Consider the following 8,162-nt stretch of genomic DNA (forward strand, 5'->3'; position numbering starts at 1 on the left):
TGGCTTAAACAACAGACGTTTATTTCTCACAGTTCTGGAGGCTGGGAAGTCCAATATAAGGGTGCCAGCCCATTAGGTTTCTGGGAAGAGCTCTCTTGGCGATTAGATGGCTGTCTTCTTGGAGTGTTCTCACAGGGCCTTTTCTTGGCTTGTGAGAAAGAGAGACACTGAGAGCGATCATCCTCCTCTGATACAGGCATTAGTCCTATCAGATTAGGGCCCCACTCTCATGACCTCCTCTTACCATAATTACCTCCTAAACGCCCTATCTCCAAACACTGTCCTGCTGGGGTTAGGGCTTCGTCACATGACTCTGGGCAGGGGGACACAATCCAGTCCACAGCACCCACCACCCCCAACATCACCACCACCGTTAAAACCACCACGACCACCATCCCCACGAGCTCCTCACTGCCCCACTTTCAGCACCAGCACCCTTGCCACCACGCTACCTTCATCCCCGCCTTCCTCCACCCGGGCTGCTCTGAACAGAATACCACCGACGGGGTGGCTCGCAAACAACAGAAATTTACTTCGCACCGTTCTGGAGGCTGGAAGTCCAAGGTCAGGGTGGTAGGGTTCTGGTGAAAGCCCTCTTCTTGGTTGTGGACTGCAGACCTCAGTGTGTCCTCACGTGACGGAAGGGGCGAGGGGGCTCTCGGGGTCTCTTTTTTAAGGGCTTTAATCCAAATCAGGGCTCCGCCCTCATAACCTGATCACCTCTCAAAGCCCTCACCTCCAAATACCATCACCTTAGGGGTTAGGATTTCAGCAGTTAAATGTGGGGGCGGGTATACGAACATCCAGACCATAGCAACCCCCATCACCAGCATCCTCATCCACTACGACTATTACTGTCACCCCTACCACACCCCCCATCATAACCGTGGCCTCCACCACCAACCATCCCCACCCCCGCCGTCCTCTCCACCCCCCCATCACTCCTGTCACCACCGTCAAAGCCACCACCTCCACTGCGCACAATACATACAACCATCGCCACTGTCACTGTGTCCCGCCGTCTCCTCTCCGCCCCCTGTAACCACTGCACCCCACCGTCATTCCCAGCACCGCCATCGACATCACTATGACCGCCTTCACCATCCACATGACCACCCTGACCTGCCTGCCCTCGGGCTGGCGGTGCACTTCACCGATGAAGAGTGAGGGCCTTGAGGGAGGCAGACCTGGGCTCAAATTCCAGTCGTGCTCATTATTGTGGCCACGGCACTTGAACCCACCTTCCTAATTGGAGAAAAGGAGTTCACCGTCCAACTCCAGACCGTTGCTTCCTGTAGGGACAACTCTGCCCTCTGGGGGTTAGTGGGCGGCTGCCTGTCCAGGTGGCCCCATCCCCACCCCCCCAGGAGAGTCTCCAAGGGGTGTCTGAATCATGAGATGACAGCTGTGACCCAGTGGCCGGGCGAGGCCCCGTCGTCAAGTGTCTGGAAGATTCCGCTTTGTCGGACAGGTCAGATGCAACTGCAGCGTGGGCAGCTCGCGGACCCGGGGCAGGGCGCGGGGAGCACCGTGTGTGCCCTCAACAGACTGTGGCTTCCAGCCCCCGTTCTTGCAAACAAGCCGGGAGGACCTTTCTGTCACTAAAGAAGAAAGTCCCTTCCTGTGAGAACCAGAGCTGAGGGCGTGGTGAACTCCGAAGCGTTTGCTGGAACACCCATTTCGTGTTCTGGCGTCCGACCTTCGTCCTCTCGGTGAGGAGCCACTGAACAAGGGCCGGTGCTGCTTGGGGTGGAAGTGACAGTGGGCCCGCGGGGGCGAGGACGCGGGCACGGAACCGGGCCAGCCGGCACTGCAAGCTCTAGCCCTTAGCTGCCGCCCCACGGTCTCATCCAGGCCTCCAGCTGGGGCGTAGCAGCAGCTGCCCACCCCCGGCCCAGGCTGCTCTGCCAGCCTGGTGCCCAGCAGCATCTCTCTGGCGGCCCAGGACCACCAGGCCTGAGCCTCAACGCCGAGGTCACCGCGCCTGCTGGCTGGGCCCCCTTCTAGGATGGCGGGGCAGCCCAGACACCCGCGTCTAGTAGACGGCGGCAACTCAAGGCCTTGTGGAATCTGCTGCAGAGCCTCCCGAGGACACCTGGACTCCTTTTTCGCAGTTGGGAAGAATCGGTCAGTGGAGTGGCTGGCTCACGGGGAGCCCAGTGACATCACTGCTCTGCTTTATTAATAAAATGAGGGAACAGATGCCCACTCGCTGGAGACTGCCGCCGAGCCTCCTCCTCAGAGGAGAATCCTGGGGCCCAAGCTGCTTCCCAAGCTAAAGGATCCCTCCTTAGACCCCTCTTCCGGCTGCCCCCTACCCCCGGCCCTCTCTCGCCCTCCTTCTCCGTTTCTCCGTCTGCTGCCAGTGGGGCCTCAGCCCCCCACTAGCTGTCGGCCAGGCTGCAGGTATGCTGCTCGTGGCAGAGAGATGGAGAGCAAGCCTGGAGGATACAGGGTCGGGACCCGGACCCAGGGCCACCTCACCCTTGCTCTGTGGGGTCCTGATCTGGAAGTGGGGAGCAGGGCCTCCTCCAGGCCTTGTTGGGGAACTGCAGGGTTGCGGGAAGTCCGGGCACAGGCCCCCACTCCTGCCAGGTCCAGACGTAAAAGCCGGGGTCCGTCTTCTCCACTGCAGTGAGGCCCCGCCCACCCTCGTGGTGGCCAGTGTCTCGGTGTCTGGAGGCCTGAGCTCACGTCGCAGCCTTGGGGAACAAGGGCACAGGGCCTGCCCATCGCCCGCTCCCCAGCCCCTCACTCCTCACACCTCTGTCCCCCAATCCCCACCTTCAGAGTTTCCCCGGGACACCACAGCGTGGCAGAGGGGTCCCCAACAGGCAGGTCCCGCCCCCTCCAGGACACTGGCCTTTTGCTCTCACAGGCCTCTTCTGGCCTCTCACTGTCCCCCTGGGAAGCTCTCTCTCAGCCTGTGACTCCCAGCCCCTGGGCTCCACCGGTGTCTGTCTGCGGGCCCGTGGAGGTGGGACCTGTGTCTGAGTGAGCACAGGGCCAGGCTGGAGAGAGAAGGAAGTTCCCTGCCCCTGCAGGATGCCCCTGGGGGGCTCTCTGGGCCCCTCCCCACCGCAAAGCCTACAGCCTAACTTCTGCAGCCAGAGGCCACTGGCCCCAGCTGGTGACTGGGAGGGGCCCAAGCCCAGGTCCCTGGAGAGGGAGGGGCAGCTGGCTGCTGGGCCCCCAGGCCCCATGGTCTCTGCCAATGGGGCCGGAAGGGTCTCGGCTCTGGTCCCTGCGTGTGCCTGCCCACCAGATGGCCAGGGCCTGGCGCAGCCCTGATGCTCCCCCAGGAGCCGCCTGGACCAGCTGGGGTCTGCACTTGGGCGAGCCCAGCTCTGACACTCACACCTCCCCCGCCCTGCAGTGAGTCAGCTTCACAGTCACTCTCCACCCCCGGGGAGACTGTCACCCAGAACCTGGAACCGCACTGCACCTGGAGTTGGGGGGGCAGAGGCGGAGGAGGGGGAGTGTTGTGACCACAGAGAGCCCTGAGTCACATGTGGGGGAGGAGGGAGGAGGTCAGCAGAGGCTCTTGCCTGCCCCCAGGAGAGGAGTGAAACCTACACAGGGCTCCAGGCTCCTTGGTTTTGCCCTCCTTATGAGCTAAGGGAACATGGGGGCCAGGCTGAGGGCTCAGCGTGGGACCAGGGCCAGGGCTCAGCGTGGGACCAGGGTCAGGGCTCAGCGTGGGACCAGGGTCAGGGCTGAGAGTGTGACCACGGCCAGGGCTCAGCGTGAGACCAGGGCCAGGGCTCAGCGTGGGACCAGGGCCAGGGCTCAGCGTGGGACCAGGGCCAGGGCTCAGGGTGTGACCAGAGTCAGGGCTCAGCGTGGGACCAGGGCCAGGGCTCAGCGTGGAACCAGGGCAAGGGCTCAGCGTGTGACCAGGGTCAGGGCTCAGCGTGTGACCAGGGCCAGAGCTCAGCGTGGGACCAGGGTCAGGGCTCAGGGTGTGACCAGAGTCAGGGCTCAGCGTGGGACCAGGGCCAGGGCTCAGCGTGGAACCAGGGCAAGGGCTCAGCGTGTGACCAGGGTCAGGGCTCAGCGTGTGACCAGGGCCAGAGCTCAGCGTGGGACCAGGGTCAGGGCTCAGCGTGGGACCAGGGCCAGGCTCAGCGTGGGACCAGGGTCAGGGTTCACCCTGGCCAAGCACAGCAGATCCCTGGGTCCTGGCTGATCAGGAACCTTCCAGCTCCTTCAAGCCTCTAGGCTGGGGCCGCCCACACTCCCTCATGAGCCCAGCAGAGGGCACTGTGCAGCCCCTGAAGACTGAACAAAGGAAGAACCTGGTCTGGAAGGGTCTGGGAGGGTGCCACAACCCCCTGCAGTTTCCATATCCACACCCCCCTTGGCCCCAGGCTGGAAGACCGTCCCTGGAGAAGGTGTGTCAGAGGGGTGACAACCACACCTCACAGCCTGGCCTCTGCCAGTGAAACCCAGACCCCAGGAGCTACCCTGGGGCCCCCACCCTGCTGGGCCTCTGGCTCCTCTTCTCACTGGGGCTGCTCAGACAAGAAGCAGGACTCGGTTCCAGAGCCCAGTTCCCAGGCCCTGGCCAGCGCGACGGGCTTTTTGCGCCTGCTCACGTGTCAGAGGGATGTGGCCATTCCCCCACCGAGTCTGGGGTATCCAGCCCACCCTTCCGGCATTGCCCAAGAATCCCCTTCTGCCCAAAGTCCAGAGCGGCGGCCATACTGACCGGGCGTCACACAGCGGGAAGCCTGCAGTCTGGGGCAGGCCTCGGGACCCCTCCGTGAAATGGGGCCGTCACAGGGACAGGCCCCACGTCCACCCGCGAAGGCCTGTGCCCCCCGTAGGCCCGGTTGGGTAGGAGAGGCGGCAGGCAGCAGCGGTGGCTCGGGAGGGCTCAGGGCCCAGCGCCCCGACCTCCAACCACGACGGAGCAGCTGCTACTCCCGCCTCGGCCTTCCTTTCTGGGCAGTGGGTGAGACTGTCCCACGTGGCTCTGAGACCGGCCGTCTTCTTCATTCTTTTCATCCTGTTCTTTGAATGGCATCAATCTCGAGCACTATCAAGATCACTAATTCTTCTATTAGTTCACATCTACTGTACAGCCCTTCCAGTGAATTTTTCATCTGTTGTTTCGACTCTGGAATTCCCATGGTTTTTTTTTAAGAGGAATTTTTTTTTTAATACTTGTATTAAGGTGTCATCTGTCTATTCTTAATTAAGATAGCTGAGTTTCCTTTAAGATGGCCACAGAAGCAGGGTGTGTTTTTTGACCACGCCCCGCGGCATGTGGGATCTTAGCTCCCTGACCAGGGATCGAACCCGTGCCCCCTGCAGTGGAAGCGCGGAGCCCTAACCACTGGACCGCCAGGGAAGTCCCTCCAGGTTTTTTAAAATAACTTTTTGTTTATAATCTTTTTATAGGTACTCTCTACTTGATACCTTCCTTTCTTTTTCCCCCTTTACTTCTTTAATCATGGTTGCCTTTCTTTCTCTGACCACATTTGTAAAGGCCAATTTGAAGTCTTTTCCTGTTAAATCCAACATCTCACTCTCTGAGGCAGTATCCATTGCCTGCTTTTTGGTAACAATACGGTATGTGGCCGTATTTTCCTGTTTCTTTGCACGTTTGTAATTTTTGGTTGGAAACTGATCCTTTTAGGAAATACATCGTACCAACTCTGGGTACTGGTCACCCCAAACTGGGACTTGTTTGCTTGTTTTGTGTTTGGCTGGCTGGGTCATCTTGGTGGCTCCCCTGCAGCCCCCGACGGAGCCCCCGATGCTCCTTCTCAGGGGTGCGGCCTCCAGCAGGCCCACACTCCGCCCACCTCCCACCCCTGGCAGTGGTTTTGCCAAAGCTCTGTGTGGTCCCTACCCACAGCCAGTTGTTAAGTTCCACTCACAGCTGGCTGACTGCTGTTTTTAACAATGCCCTGGGTGTAAGCTGCTTCTCAGACCAATCCAGTCAAATTTGGCTCCTTTGAAGGAATAGATACTGAGATCAGTGCTTGAGATTTTTCCCCTGACCCACAGACAGCCTACAGTTTAGCCTGCATCACCAGTAAATCTATCAACCTCCTCCCACTGGCCTTTCTCCATGACGTCCGGTTTCTGACAGCAGCCTTGGGCTTGCACTTCTCCACACTGCAGCAAACGAAGTCAGCCCCTTAGCAGAGGGGCTAGGAGCTCTGTCCCACGGCCCACTCCTCCCCGGGAAGAGCCTCTGAGCACAGCTCTGGGGCTGGGGGTGAGTGACAGCCCTGCTTCCGGAGCTGAGTGGTAGGTGGAAGGGGCAGCAATCCAGGCCTCCCGGGCCTGCCACACAGGTGGAGCACCCTCACCCACAACCTGGGCTCCCCTCAGCAACGTGCCCCGCGTCCTCACAGACACGGCGTCTGCGACCCGGGAACGCAACTGCCGGACAGGGTGGCCGCCCCAGCAGCCCTTCTCGGGAGACCTGTGCTCCCTGGAAGCAGGACAGGGACTTTGTCTGACCACCCTCTGGCCTCAAGCTGAGCCCAACGCCCAGCACGCGGCAGGTGCTGAGCAACGCTACGCATGGCTGAAACAGAAGCACGTTTACGAACCAAGAAAACCCACTGAAGCTGGTGCCTGTGGATGCCTCCTCCCTGGGGCTGCCCAGGCGGGTCCTGTTTGCCCAAAATTCTGCTGCCCCTGTGCCACAGCCTCCCAGGAACAGAAGCAGCGTGTGTCCCTGCCACCGACCTCCATCCCTCCAGAAACATCTGGCTACGGTGGCCCCGAGCTGCCTCCAAAGGGCTCTGCCTTCCGACCTGGGTAATCCTGGCCAAAAAAGGTCCAAGCAGAGGCTGGAACTGCCTGCCTTCCTTTCTTCATTCAACTGCCCACCACCCACCCACCCTCCAATCCCCCTACCCCACCACCTGGCCCACCAGAGGTGTGAGTGCTACCACGTGGACACGCCCAGGGCAGGGCCTCAGCTGCCTCCCCCCGCCCCCGCCCCCCCGCAGGAAACACTGGTGAGGCGGGGCGGTTCACCCCAGACCCCTACGCAGGCTCAGCCTTCCCCAACTGGATGACCTCCAGGACCTCCCACACCGTGGGTCTAACCTGGGGTGCCTGCAGACCCCCCAGCACTGGGGAGCAGGCACTGCAGGCAGCGGATCCAAAGCAAAAGAGACTGTGAAGGACCACCGACCCACCCAGCCCCCTGGCAGATGCCTGCATTCCATCTACAACCTGCGAGTCCAGCCTCTGCTCGGGGCAACCCCGGCGGAGGCTGCCTGTCCTGAGTCGGGGGCCCCAGGCCTCCCAGCAGACTCTGGTCTCCTCTCCCTGGATCCCGGCACTGCGGGCAGTGCCCAGGAACGGTCCCTTATCCACCACAGGCAGGGCTGACAACTGCTGCCCGTCCAGCTCCGGGGACGCCCCGATTCCTCCCGCGTTGGGAAGGAGAGGCTGAGGACACGGTGAGGCCGCAGGCGGCTTCCTCCCAGCTCGGGGTCTGCCAGGTCGTGTTGACCACCGAGAAGGGGGAAGGTCAAGGTGGGCAAACAGACCGGAAGGGGCCCGCAGAGTCCCGACAGGGACGACTCCAGGCTTATCCCAGGGCACCGGTGCTGCCTGCCTGGGGTGCGAGGAGTGTGCGCCACTCCCGCTGTGCCTGAGCTCGCGGCCCCTGCAGGGTGAGCAGGGGGCTTGGAAGAGGCTCTGCCAGCGGGACAGAGACCCCACTGCCCCTGGGGGCTTCAGGAGAGGAGACAGTGGGGCCGATGCACGGGCGGATGAGGCGGCCTTCCCACCCAGCTCCGATTTCGCACCCAGTCCAGTGGGGCCCCCAAGACCGTTCAGGAAGGATTCTGAGACCAGAACATTCTGACCCCTTGAGCCTCTCAGAAACTGGATGGTGAGTGAAGAGCAAAGCCCCAGGGGTGGGCACCCCGGGGCGGGGCAGAGGCGGGGGCAGCCACGGGCAGCTGGGCGCTGCCAGGCTCTGGTCCTCCCCGTGCACGCGCACCTCACGCTGCACCCCGAGAAACCTCGCACCGCCTGGGATCTCCAGCACTGAGGCCATGAGGAGGGGGCGTGCTGGCTCGTTAGGGGAGAGGGAAGCAGGCAGGGCCGAGTCCTGCCTCCTGAAGAACGCAGCACAGGGGGCGCGTCTGGTCCTGGAAGGAGGACAGACGCCCTCAGCC

At 61.7% G+C, this 8,162-nt stretch overlaps 1 long non-coding RNA gene across 1 annotated transcript; it reads right to left on the reverse strand.

Moving 5' to 3' along the window:
* On the reverse strand, positions 1–6,832 carry LOC308630374. The gene is made up of 2 exons (XR_014017834.1): positions 2,485–6,832; positions 1–2,176 (listed from the first exon to the last, which is right to left on the reverse strand). It is a non-coding gene; the product is annotated as an uncharacterized lncRNA (long non-coding RNA).
* Positions 6,833–8,162: the final 1,330 nt, after the last annotated feature.

This window comes from Mesoplodon bidens (genome assembly GCF_964165515.1).
Source record: "Mesoplodon bidens genome assembly, chromosome: 16".
NCBI lineage: Eukaryota > Metazoa > Chordata > Mammalia > Artiodactyla > Ziphiidae > Mesoplodon > Mesoplodon bidens.